This window comes from Onychomys torridus, unplaced genomic scaffold, assembly GCF_903995425.1.
Source record: "Onychomys torridus unplaced genomic scaffold, mOncTor1.1, whole genome shotgun sequence".
NCBI lineage: Eukaryota > Metazoa > Chordata > Mammalia > Rodentia > Cricetidae > Onychomys > Onychomys torridus.
Window position 1 is genome coordinate 114,381 of NW_023414046.1, and position 15,024 is coordinate 129,404.

At 37.6% G+C, this 15,024-nt stretch overlaps 1 pseudogene; it reads left to right on the forward strand.

Annotated features, from left to right (window-relative positions):
- LOC118576612 overlaps nucleotides 1-14,009 on the forward strand; it is a 14,068-nt pseudogene extending 59 nt beyond the window's left edge.
- Nucleotides 14,010-15,024: the final 1,015 nt, after the last annotated feature.

Here is a 15,024-nt window from a genome sequence, read left to right on the forward strand (position 1 = left end):
AACAGACAGAGGGAACCGGTGTCATCTCACATGGTTCCTGACCACTGGATCAGCATCCATCTCTGACCTCTCTTCTATGTGTCCAAAGAGAAGGCACCTTTATCTGACTTACCAGCAAATGTGACAGACCAAGGGCCCTTCTAATATGTTTCCTTTTGTGTTGGCGGTGTCAATTTCCTTAGGCAGAAATTATTTGAAGGATATCCTGGGAAGATGGAACTCTGGTTACAAACTCCCTATGTGTTCCTTGACAACTGCACTTTTTCTTGCTTTAAGGGCCTCTGAGACACCTTATGTCTCATGATCTTGTTCTGACATTTTGGTGGAACCTCAAGAAATGTTGTAGATATTCACCATAGATCACTGCTTGGATATGAGTTTAAGGCAGTAGAATGTCTCCATTAGTTGGCTTGTGTTTATACTGAATGATCAGGATCTCAATCTATCACTAATACTTTATCAGGATGAGCACTTAAGCACACAAATCAACTTCTGAGTTTACAAAATTCAGTTAACCAGACCAGTTAGCCAGAAGTGAAACTATCCAAGCAAAAAGCAAGATAGTACATTTAGAGACATTCCCAGAACAATGGACATTAATGGTTTAGGTCTTTGTTTTCATTGTTGACAGGTGGTGCTCTCTATATGCTAAGTTTTACCAGCTTAATGGACCCTCCATTATTGAATCTTGTGCTAAAGTCTGAGGTCCTACTAAGTGCTGGGCTCCTGTTACACTAGTTGAACTATGAAAGTTATCCATTAGGGTAAACGACTGCAGTCCAGTATCAGCTTGATAGCTCCATGTTCTATGACTCATCTATATATTGTCCTTAGCAATAACATCTTTCCATAAAGTTTAGAAAGAACAAACAATTATTTTGAAAATAAAATATTTTGAATAATTATTTATTAATACATGTAGATTTTCAAATAATTTATCTCAGCCACATTAATTCCTGACACTTCCAAATAAATCCTGCAAAATCACTCCCCTAACTTGTCTTCATGTTGTCTCTCTTAATTTGAAGACAATGTCTTGCAACAGTTCTCCTGCTTCTCTGGCTCATATGATCCCTCTACTACAAAGTTTCCTAATTTTTAAGTGTAGGGATTGTATGGAAAATGTATTAATTTGGGGTAGACACCCTGCTATTAGTAAAACAGTAAATTTTTAAAAGTTATAGCATCTTATAAAGATCTGTGTCTACCATATAAAGAAGTGTCATTATACAGGGGGAGTTGTCTATATGTAGAAGTACAATGAAAGACATGGCTTCCTTCCTATCCCATCATGCCTTCACTCCATTTACATAACTGAGTTACCCAAGGCTACAAGTGTCATCATTACACCTGTCAGAATATTTTGTTCTGCTGACTAGTGCAGTCACTCACTGGCCTTACAGATGGACAGGACTACTGAGGACTACTGATGGCCTTTCTTCATTGTGAGCTTGAATGACTTCTGTCACTATGGGAGCTGGTCCTCAGTAGGGAGGAGTATTTTCAGCTTTGACCTGAAAGCACTACCCCCATTGGGACTTCTAATAACTGTCATGCCTACAAGGCGAGGTCAAGACAGGAGCCCTTAAGACCCAAGATCCAGATGTGCTGGATATCTTGGTTCCTGGATCCTGGACACTGGAGGTAGACCAAGCAGAATTCCCCAGAGAACACCACTAGACTGCACTTCACCTCTCCCAGATCCTGTAATCTATCCCTTTACTTGTAAATTACCCCACAGAATAAACCTCCCTTTAAACTATGTGGAGTTGCCTTAATATTTCATCCAATAGGTAGGCTTCCAGGTAAATCCAGGTAGATAATTTTACCTATTGTCTGAAGTGTATGATATCTTTAGCAATAGGACCTTACCTTCTTTTTCTGAAAGGCATAAAGGGCATGGGCCACAGCCTATACTTTTGGAGGAAGTCATTTGGATTCTCCCAAAAATGACAATTCAAAAACAAGTTTCCGATGCCTTGCACTGGATTTTTACTATTTTATGATATTCTTATGAAACCTATTTTTCTAAATTTTAGACATTGACACTAAAATAAGGAATATCTCAGAAGGTAAAACTGTTTCAGGTGCAAGTGAGATTACCTGAGTTCAGATCCAGAGAAAATTCATGAGTACACCTCCTACTGTACAGAACTGTTTGTGGAGGTTGTCCTCTATCTTGTGATCATATCATTTAAAATATTTTCACAGTAGCACACACATACACATACAAACAACATATACAAATGGTACCAAAGCAACATAAATTCATAAAAGATAATATTATCAAAGAATCACAACTACTTAAAATATGAGTCACAATAATTGGTACTCTTTGATGAAGGTATTTTCTTGGAAAGTTGTGTGTTGTAGTAGAGGAATATTTATTCTCCTCTAACTGTAGAAGCTACAAAACAAAGAATAATACTTCAGGAAATATTATATTTTGTGAGATCATTTTTTCTACACTCATGGACAAATTCTAATGTACCAAATACATAGAAAGTTTAGTAAGCAATCATGGAATGACCAATTTAAGGGTCATATTTATATGATCTTATATCATCCTACCACAGTAACACAATCAGTTGAATTCCAGTCATTTATTAGAATATTTTAATTGTGGATTTTATATAAACACTAATATTTGAACTAGAAAACTATTGCATCCATCTGCAGCTATGTGTGCTCTATAATATCATCAAGTGTACTTCTCTTCAATTTATACAGGTATAATTTCAAAATATACCAGTTGGTTCTGGCCCTGGTACTTGCCATTGAGGAGATCAACAGGATCTTTTACCAAACATATCTCTGGATTTGATTTTTTATAATGTCCCATTCAGTGAGAAAAACATTCTTTTCAATGCTCTTATTTGGCTCTCAGACCTGAGTATTCCCATCTCTAATTATAACTGTGTAAAGGAGAGAAAGTCAGCTGCTGCACTAACAGGACCATCATGGGCAAGATCTACCCATATTGTGACACTGCTTCAGCTCTACAAATTTCCACAGGTGAGGAGTTGTGTGGGGAAAAGAGCCATATTTCCATTGCTGACATTTCAGAGGCATGTAAAGGTAAAAGGGACATTTGGATTACTTAGCTATTGATGACAGGTGCCCAGACAATTGAAGACAGATCTAATTTCAGTCATTTGGAAAGAAAGAAAGGGGGGATTAATAAAAATGGAGGACAGGCCAATAAATTTCTGAAAGTCCTGTCAGAGAAATTTGTCTTTAAAATCAGGATGAATCTATCCTCATGCAGACCATTACCATTAGTTCCTGCAGAATAGAGATGGTGATTTATGATATTGTTCTTCTTCTTGTTTCCATTTGTTTTCTCTGCAGCTTGCTGTTGGTCCTTTTTATACTATCTTGAGTGACCAAGATCAATTTCACTCTCTCTACCAGATGGTCCCCAGAGGCACATCTATGGCTCTTGTCATGGTCTCTTTGATGCATCGTTTTGGCTGGACCTGGATTGGTCTTATTGTCGCAGATGACCATAGAGGGATTCAGTTTCTATCAGATATAAGAGAAAAAAATGGAGAAAAATCGAGTCTGCATAGCTTTTGTTGAAATGTTCCAAAGCACCTGGAATTCATTTCCATACAAATACTGGAAAAGTTTTGGCATGGTCCAGGAATCATTGGCCAACATCATCATCATTTATGGTGACAATGATTCACTGCAAGGTTTAATAAGAAATCTAGGGCAACAGATTTTGACAAGGAAAGTCTGGGTCATGACCTCTCAGTGGGATGTTACTAATATGGCTGATTATTTCTTGCTGGATTCATTCCATGGAAGTTTCATTTTTTCACAACACCATGAGCAGGGGGCTAAATTTAAAGATTTTATCCAAACAGTTAATCCTTATAAATACCCAGAAGACAATTACCTTCCTAAATTGTGGTTTTTATTCTTCAAGTGCTCATTTTCAGATCTGGATTGTCATCTGTTGGAGAACTGCCAACCCAATGCTTCCTTGGAATTATTGCCTAGACGTATTTTTGTCATGGCAATGAATGAAGACAGCTACAATACAAACAAAGCTGTTTATACTGTGGCCCACAGTCTCCATGAGATGAGTCTTCAGCAAGTACAAATGGAACCATTTGGAAATTGGGAAAGAATGGCGTTCTTCCCCTGGCAGGTAATATCCCTTCCATTGTATTAAAGAATCAACATTGTGATATTTTTGGCAACCTCCAAGGATCCAAATTAGGTATTATGTATTTTAGCATTGTATACATATATTCATATTATGTATTGGCATATAAAACACCACAGGAAAATCTTCATTTGTTATTTTATTTCCCAGGTCAGTGCAGATCTATGTGTGCATATTGCTGAGGAACAAAGTGCTAGTGGCAAGGTGGAAATGATTTTACTGAATATAAAATCCATGTCACAATAGCTGCACAATCTTCTCATGTTAATAGATTACATTAGAAAACTAAGAATTCACCAGGTGGCAGTGCCGAATGCCATTAATCCCAGCACTCAGGAGGCAGAAGCAAGCAGATCTCTGTGTTTGAGGCCAGCCTGGGCTAAGAGTGAGTTCCAGGAAAGGTGAAAAACTACACAAAGAAACCCTGTCTCAAAAGAAAGAAAGAAAGAAAGAAAGAAAGAAAGAAAGAAAGAAAGAAAGAAAGAAAGAAAGAAAGGGAAGGAGGGAGGGAGGGAGGAAGGAAGGAAGGAAGGGAGAGAGAGAGGGAGGGAGGGAGGGAGGAAGGAAGGAAAGAAAGAAAACTAAGAATTCTCTTAGTAAGCTAAACAATGACAGCTCACCCCAAGGTATTAGTATGTAAATGATTTATTTTAACTACCATTTAGTCATCAGTACCCACATTTTACTCACTGAACTTTGAGACACACACTGAATGTAAACGGGTATAGCTTTGTTTTAAAATAATTGAGATTTACTTCAACCAGTACTCACTGATTCCTTTCCTGAGTATGTTTAAAAGATTTTGCTGAGGCTGACTGTCCTTCAGAAGTATAATGGCATCCCATTAACTTAGGTTACCATTGCTCAACCATAGTAAAACCTACATTAATGTTATGTCATACAAAAGAGATTATGAAAAATGAGAGTAATTCTATAATCCATTTTTATCAACATCTGTGATCTACTTTAAAATATATTCTTTCCTCACTTTCAGCTTCATCCTTTCTTGAGGAATATCCATGTGGGAGTCAACATGGCTTTAGAATTGAAACAGAAGCTACATGATACTAAGTATGATATTCTCAACTTTTGGAATTTTCCAAAGGGTATTGGATGAAAAGTGAAAGTAGGAATATTTTCATCCAATGCTCCCCAGGGTCAACAGTTGTCTTTGTCTGAACAGATGATAAGATGGCCAGAAAAATATTCAGAGGTTAGTTATGTATTATCTCAATTAATTATACTTATCATTATAACAAATATATTCCCTAGTACAAAAACTTCTGATTTGATATTGAAAAACCCATTAATATGTAACTACCAGTAGAGAAAGACAGAAAATAACTACTACAAGACAGTGTTTTATCATCCCCTGATAATTAAAATAAAAGATTTTACCTGTAAATGTCTCTTAATATTCAGTAATTCATGGGTTAGTTTTTTGTCAATGTTACACAAATTAAGTACACCTGAGAAATGGTATGTACAATCCTCATAATATCTCACAGGACACTCAGATATAGAAAATCTCTACATTCACAGCACAAAACTAAATAAGTTATGTTTTCTTGCTATGACAAAACACCATCACCAAAAGTGATTTTTGGGAAAAAAAAGAGTTTATTTGACTTATGTTTCTAGAGGTACAAGAGATCATTTATGGTCAGGAGGCATGCCACTGTGTGGCATTCATGGAGGAGAGATGGGAAGGAACCTGAAACAAAGTGTCTCAGACCACACATTGAAAGCAGAAAGTGAAAACTGGAATTGAGGTGAGGCACATACATGTTCAAAATCCACCAACACTGAATAGTTCTACCAATAATCTGCAACTCTTAAAATTTCAATAACTCCCCAGATAACACCACCACTGAGAAAATGTGTAGGCACATATCTGTCCCTATAGTTGCTACTTTTCCTTCAAACCAATATATAATATCTCCATTAAGTGCCCTTCACTCTATCTAAAATTGAGTAAGTCATTTTTATTCCATGCCTAAAAATTACAGGCCATAATCAGTTATTTCATTTCTTCTGTCTCTTAAAAGGGAAAATACTATAGTGTGCATGTGTGTGTGTGTGTGTGTGTGTGTGTGTGTGTGTGTGTGTGTGTCCTGTTCTACTACTGCAAATAAAGGCATACATAATATAACTTCAGAAAGTATTTCTTTGGCTGACAGTATAAGGATTCAGTCTTTATGTTTTGACATTTATTGCTTTAATACATGAGGTGAATGATGACATCATGTCCTCAGAAAGCAGAAAAAAAGTAAATACCATAGATCACCTTTTTCTCATTTTCATTCATTCTGAGACAACTGCCAATGGAATGGTGACACTCAGTTTCATAGTGAACCATTTAAACTTCCCTTGAAGATTATGCTCAGCAATACCCAACATTTGTTTCCATAGTGATTACAAGTCTAGTTAGGGTGAAAAGCAAGATTCATAATCATGGTGGAAATAACAGTTTTCCACACATTAGAAAGTAAGTACAGAGAGGATCCATCTGGAAAGATCTCTTGACCTTCTAGGTCATGTCTTCACTGACCAACCTGCATCAAACTTGTCCCTACCTCAGTAAGCTACAAACTGCCTAACACTATGATAATTCTCAGACCAACATTGTATAGGCCAGAGATGTTCAAAATAATTTTCCACATTTACAAAAATAAAACCTGCAAGTTAATTACATGATATTAAAAACAATATTTATTGTGGTTTTCAATAAACACTTAGCATTTGTTAACTTTGCTCCCATTATTCTCAGATTCCTCAGTCTGTGTGCTGTGAGAACTGTGGGCCTGGATTCAAGAAAGTTTCCCTGGAGGACAAGGCTGTTTGCTGCTATGATTGCACACCTTGTGCAGACAATGAGATTTCCAATGAGACAGGTAAGCAGAAATCTTATAGATAATGGTTCCACATTTCTACAGGATTCTGCATTATCTTAAAAACTGAAAATATCTAGAGAGAATTCAGACAAATTTATTCCTTCTCTTATTTGATTATATGAAATGTGCATCACCATGTCTTGAAATAGTGCAGATAGGCATAGAATTTTATAATTGATTTATGTTCATGATCACACAGATTATTTGCTACAGGAAACACCTTTCCTCTGTAACTATCAATATGCTTTATTTCCCCATGTAATTTAACACATGGTAATAAAGTAACAAACTTGGATGTCTTAGCAACTGTATTTCAATAATTATTGGGACTCACCTAAGTGCAGGATAGGTAATTGACATAATGATTTTTCCCAGCAAGCTTTTTCATACAGGTGAGAAGATTAGAAATTTGTGTTTGGTACCCCCAATATATAATTTTTGAGTGTACCATGTAACCAAAATTTCAGGTTTCCTTAGTGACTATGATTATGTCTTTTTTTCTGCTGCAATTTGAGAAATAGTATATGAAACACTATTCTCAAGACACTTTATATTTTTGGTTGTGAGCCTAGCCTTTAACAGCTGAGCCATCTCTCCAGCCCCTCAAGGCACTTTAAATAATATGTTATGGAGAGCTGTACCAAGACCTAAGAGCTGCAAAGGAATATAGAATCTCCATTTTGAATAGGAGGTCAGGATCCTCTTCACAGCATATTACACTGGGAAGAAAAATCTTTAAAAGCTAGTATTTCCATATGTAATAATAAATTTGTGACCAGGGTTACATTAATTTTGAAATTTTTAAATATACTTATTCTTTGAGAATTTCATACTATGTATTTTGATCATATTCATACCCTCTCAGACCTTCCAATTTTCTTCCTATCTAACTTCTCTCTGTTTAAAAAAAATAAAAGACTCATTGACTTCAGTTTCTACTGCCCCAATACCCTTTGGTACAGGACCCCTTGTGGAGAACAGACTAATTACCATTGGCCACACTCTTAATGACTGATTCTTCCCTCTCTTTGATGTATGCCTAGAGTTCACATTGGTGTTGACTGTGGATCTCTGCATCTGATTCCAACAGTTACTGGATGAAGGTACTATGATGGCAGTTAGGGTATTCACAAATCTGATTAGTATGGTAGGGCAGTTCAGGCATCCTCTCCACTATTGGTTATAGTCTAATCTAGGGTCATCCTCATTGATTCCTGAGAATTTCCCTAGCACCTGGTTTCTTCCTAACCTCATAATATCTCCCTCTATCAAGATATCTCATCCACTGCTCTCCAAGAGGGGTTGTATGTTGAGGGAAGGTCAAGATCATAATGGGGAAATCTGCAGAGACAACTGAACCAAGTTTATAGGAACTCATAAACTTTAGGCCAATAGCTGTGGAGGCTTCATAGGATGGGCCTGGGTCCTGAGCATAGGGGAGACAGTTGTGCAATTGGGTCTGTTTTAGGAGCCCCTGGCAGTGGGACCTGGATCTATATCTTGTGCATAAGCTGGCTTTCTGGAGCTTATTGCCTCTGGTGGAATGCCTTGCTCAGCCTTGATGCAGAGGGAGAGACTCCGTCCTGCCTCAACTGAATGTACCTACTTTTGCTGACTCCCCATGGGAGCCTTCCCCCTTTTGTAGGAGGGGATGAGAGGTGGGTTGGGAAGGAGGGCTGGAGGAGGCATGAACAGAGTATCTGTGGTTAGTATGTAAAATGAATAAAACATTTCTTAAATAAAATAAGGGAGAAAGCATCTAGATAATCCCCCACTAAAAGAAAGTTAATAAAAAAATTTAAAAAAAATAAAAAAGATTGAGTTTCCCTTTTATATCAGCTATAAGGTCAAATAGCTTCTCAGTTAAGGGTAGGACCTCATGCCAACATTCCATGCATGATAGTATTTGGTCTGGCCTAAGCTTTCACACATTGTATGCATAATGCCATGCCCAAAATTTATATATTCAACTGCCCTTCTTTGTCTGGATTTCATCTCCCCTTGCAGTATTTCACATCTTCTGACTTTAAAGTCTTTCTGCATCTTCTTAAATGGATTTCTTACATTGAGATATAATAGCCTCTGCCTTCAAACTGTTTATAACACTCCATTCTGAACATCTATGTACACATAACTTGTATGTATACATATACATATATATTTTCAATATATATAGTAGGAATGGTTCACTTACCCATTCAAAGTCCTTCATACTTCCTAATTAATACATATACATGACAAAATTATGTGTCTCAATTATGTTATGAAGCTGAGATTACTGATTTAATATTATACAAAAAGTTTACAGTAGCTTAAAATAGATACAATATACACGTGCATACATATATTAAAATATCTACACATATATAGTAGTTTTATTATGTGTATTATGTGCTTTTAGTAAAGGATGGAATTTTACATGTCAGTCATTCATTACAAAGTGGAAAAGCAAAAGAAAATAAATACCTACACATAAAAGAGAAGGAAGTAACAGAGTCTGATATCATACCATGAAATTAGGTCCTAAGAACAGTAATATCAATGAGTCACAAAACCTCAAGGAAACAATATTTACAAGATATATATAAATAAGTTTTATTCTACTAAATCAAATTGGATTATCTGTTAATAAATTTTATCAACAAAATAAAAGTGAAAGTGATTAGGTACTTTTTCTCCTTTTTTATTTATTTGTATTTTAATTTTACACATCAGCCATGGGTTCCCCTGTCCTCCCACCTCCTGCCCTCGCCCCCACCTCCTCGCCAGCCCCTCCCCTCCATTCCCATCTCCTCCAGGGCCAAGACTCCCCTGGGAATTCAATTCAACCTGGTGGATTGAGTACAGGCAGGTCCAGTCCCCTCCTTCCAGGCTGAGCAAAGTGTCCCTGTGTAAGCCCAAGGTTCCAAACAGCCAGCTCATGCACTAAGGACAGGTCAGGGTCCCACTGCCTGGGTGCCTCCCGAACAGTTCAAGCTATGCAATTGTCTCACTTATCCAGAGGGCCTGATCCAGCTGGGGGCTCCACAGCTTTTGGTTCATAAATCATGTGTTTCCATTCATTTGGCTATTTGTCCCTGTGCTTTTCCAATCTCAGTCTCAATAATTAACACTCTTACAGTCCCTCCTCTTTCTCAACAATTGGACTCCTGGGGCGTGGAAAGGATCTCTGCATCAACTTCCATCAGTTATTGGATGAGAGTTCTAGCACAACAGTGAGGGTGTTTGGTCATCAAACATCAGACTAGGCCAGATCAGGCTTTCTCTTGACCATTGCCAGTAGACTACAGTGGAGGTATCATTGTAGATTTCTGGGGACCTCTCTAGCACTTTGCTTCTTCCTGTTCTCATATGGTCTTCATTTATCATGGTCTGTTATTCCTCATTCTCCCTTTCTGTTCTTGATCCAGCTGGGATCTCCTGCTCCCCTAAGCTTTCTTTCCCTCAAACCTTGCCCTTCATTACTCCCACTGTCGTCCAGGTTGTTCATGTAGATCTCATTCATTTCTCTGTCATTGGGTGATCCCTGTGTCTTTCCTAGGGTCCCATTTTCTGAGTAGCCTCCCTGTAGTTGTGTAGCAGTCTAGTCATCTTGGTTTTACATCTAGTATCCTCCTATGAGTGAGTACATACCATGTGTGCCTTTGTGAGTCTGGGTGACCTCACTCAGGATGATTTTGTTCTAGATCCATCCATTTGCCTGAAAACCTCATGATGTCATTGTTTTTCTCTGCTGAGTAGTAATCCATTGTGTATATGTACCATATTTTCTTTATCCATTCTTCAGTTGAAGGGCATATAGGTAGTTTCCAGGTTTGGGCTATTACAAACAATGCTGATATGAACATAGCTGAGCAAATGCCCTTGTGGTATGATTGAGCATTCCTTGGGTATATGCCCAAGAGTGCTATAGCTGGGTCTTGGGGGAGATGGATTCCCAATTTTCTAAGGAAGCGCCATATGACTAGAACTTTAAGTCCCTGCAAAAAGAAATTGAAGAGGATGTCAGAAAATGGAAAGACCTCCCATGCTCATGGATAGGCAGGATTAACATATTAAAATGGTGATCTTACCAAAAGCAATCTACAGATTTAATGCAATCCCATCAAATTACCAACACAATTCTTCACAGATCTGGAGAGAATAATACTCAACTTCATATGGAAAAACAAAAAACCCAGGATAGCCAAAAGAATCCTGTACAATAAAACAACTTCTGGAGGCATCACAATCCCCAACCGCAAGCTCTTTATAGAGCTACAGTAATAAAGACAGCTTGGTACTGGCATAAAAAACTGACATGTGGACCAATGGAATCGAATCGAAGACACTAACATTAACCCACACACCTATGAACATATAATTTTTGACAAAGAAGCCAAAAATGTACAATGGAAAAAAGAAATCATCTTCAACAAATGGTGCTGGTATAACTGGTTGTCAACGTGTAGAAGGCTGCAAATAGATCCATATCTGTCAACATGCACAAAACTTATGTCCGAGTGGATCAAAGACCTCAACATAAATCCAGTTACTCTAAACATGATAGAAGAGAAAGTAGGAAGTATTTTTGAATGCATTGATATAGGAGATCACTTTCTAAATATAACACCAATAGCACAGACACTGAGAGAAACAATCAATCAATGGGACCTGTTGAAACTGAGAAGCTATTGTAGAGCAAAGGACACGGTCAACAAGACAATGCAATGGCCTATAGAATGGGAAAAGGTCTTCACCAACCCCACATCTGACAGAGGGCTGATATCCAGAATATATAAAGAACTCAAGAAATTAGACATCAAAATGCCCAACAGTCCAATTAAGAAATGGGCTATAGAACTAAACAGAGAATTCTCAACAGAGGAAGTTCAAATGGCTAAAAGACATTTAAGAAATTGCTCAGCATCCCTAATTATCCAGGAATTGCAAATCAAAACAACTCTGAGAAACCACCTTACACCTGTCAGAATGGCTAAGATCAAAAACACAGAAGACAGCTTATGCTGGAGAGGATGTGGAGCAAGGGAACTCTCCTCCACTGCTGGTGGGAATGCAAGCATGTACAGCCTCTTTGGAAATCAATATGGTGGTTAGTTTCTTTTAAAAAACACAGAAAAAAATTAAAGTGAAAATCCAACATGCATAAATTAATGTTCATGTACTTCAAATACAAGGGGAACTTTACAAATTTTTAAAAGCAAAATATTACAAGGCTGTTTTATTTCACACCTTGAAAATGTTTCAATAGGTCTGACCTTTCCACAATAGGAATAAGAACTGTTATTTGTGAACTATTCAAGGATTTAACAATGTAGTAATGCCTATTCATTAAAGCCTCAACAGAAAATAGTCAAAGTATTTTATAAAGATAAGAAAATTAAGATCTCATGTTTAAAAACACCATTTTATGAAAACAATTTCAAAGGGTTCTCTCCTTCTTTTGCATTATTCATATGTCCAATTCATAATGTAGACATAACTTATGATGTTGTATTAGAAATGAGGTAGTTTATGTATTATAACTCAGTATTCTAATGACTTCCAAAGAGATTTACCAATAGCACAAGAGGCAGTGAAATTTCATAAGAGATAAAAGGTTTAAGGTGTATTAGATTTATATCACTATAAGGACGATGAGTTGTATGAGAATCTAGTGGAAATTGATGAATACTACCAAAAGAGGGACATCACTTTTCTTTAAGGTTATGGACTCTGAAATGTTACTTATATTAAAGTAAGTTCCCCCACAACCTGCATATATTAGCACCACTGAGTAGGCTCATTGTATATTAATATCTAAAAGGGAGAAATAGTGAGCACACTAAGTTGTGAGGGAAAATTGGGAGAAGGTAAGGAGGGAACGAGAGGAAAGAGAGCTTAATTGGATTTACACAAGTTATATATACATATAAATAATAACTGAAATATTTAATAAAGAAGGTAGGTGGTATAAAAAAGAAATTATTCACCACAGAGTTTGAATTTCTTTGTACCTGAGAAAAAGTAAAGTAATGTAGATAATAGTTCTTTCAACACACACAGAGAAATGGCTTAGAAAAAAAAAATGAATGTATTCAGCTCAGACTAAAGATCACTTTCATTTCTGATCAGATGTGTATCAGTGCATGAAGTGTCCAGAGAGTCATTATGCAAACACAGAGAAGAAGCATTGCCTCCAGAAAGCTGTGAGTTTTCTTGACCATGAGGACCCCTTGAGGATGTCTCTCACAATCATAGCTCTGTGCTTCTCTGTACTCATGGCTGTGGTCCTTGCACTATTTGTGAAGCACAGAGACACTCCAATTGTCCAAGCTAATAATAGGACCCTCAGTTACATGTTGCTCATCACACTCAATGTCTGTTTCCTCTGTGCCTTGCTCTTCATTGGCCGTCCCAACACCACAACCTGTATCCTGCAGCAGATCACATTTGGAGGTGCTTTCACTGTGGCTCTTGCTGGCTAAAGCTATAACTGTGGTTATTGCCTTCAAAGTCACTTCTCCAAAGACAGTGGTGAAGTGGTTAATAATATCAAAGGCCCCAAACTTATTATCCCCATATGTACTCTGGTCTACCTTGTCCTCTGTGGAATCTAGCTAGGGATTTCTCCTCCATTCCTTGACCAAGATTATCATGCTGAACATGAAAATATCATTATGTGCAACAAGGGCTCAGCTTTTGCCTTCCATGGAGTCCTGGGATACCTCTGCACCTTGGCACTTGGGAGCTTTACAATGGCATTCATGTCGTGGAATCTGCCTGATGCATTCAATGAAGCCAAGTTCCTGTCATTCAGCATGTTGGTGTTCTTCTGTGTCTGGGTCACATTCCTCCCTGTCTACCACAGCAACAAGGGGAAGGTCATGGTGGCTATGGAAGTCTTCTCCATCTTGGCTTCACATCCAGTTCATAAAACAATCAGAGGTGCTTCTTGATGATGGGATAACCATATTATGGGCTTATTTATAGGGCAGTAAAGTATGTCAAAATTTAATAAAGCACAGCTTAAAGGAATGTTCGACTTGTCAGTCCTCCTATCAATCTTGTCTGTCCATCCAGCAGAACCAAGCCCAGATCATGGAAGATTTATAATAAAGAAACAGAAAAGACACACAAAACAAAGAACAAAATACCAGAGACCAAGAAAGGTCAATAGGCTCAAAACAAAAAAGAAAGAAATCAAGGCAAAACAAATAACAACAATAACAGCAAAAAACAGATGGGCAGAGGGACAACCAATCTAACCTTGAACTGGGGTCCAGATAATTTGTCAGGTACCCTTCTGTCCCCAGCCAGGATCCCACCAGAATTAATACCTGATGTCACAGAAAGGGAGGTCTTGCTATGACTTAACGGTGGAAGTCTCCTCAGAGAGAAACTTGCTGGTTGTTTTTTTCTCTGCCCTTCACCTCAGTAGTCTGTGGAACCAAGAGCTCATTTGAGGGCCCTGGGTCTTTGACAAGGTGTGCCCCTTGAAATGAAGTGGTTTTTCAGTGCTAGAGAATGGGAGGAAAGAATCCTCAAAATTGGAGTGGAGTTTAGTCTCACTGGGGCCTACAAGATATTTAATCCCACAAAGCAAGAATGAAAATCATCATCCAAATTAAACCAATTAAGCAAATTGTATTTACTATACATAGGACTTACTCTCCAAAGTGAGATTTGAGAGTAGAGTGTAATACTTCAGACTTCCTTTCATCTGAAAATTGAGTAAACTGGGTATTTTGTAAAACAAGGATTTGGTAATTGAATTTTACAGAAGCAGACAGCAGATTCGTTATCTGAGAGATCATCTTGGTAGTATTTCTCAAAGTTCCTTGACAGAGTTCCTTATCATAGCAGGATGAACTACATGTGGATCAAACTTCCTTCTAAAACCAGAGCATTTCCAGATGCCTTGGCACAACACCTTATCTTTTTAGATATTGTAAAGGTCGATTTCTTCTGTAT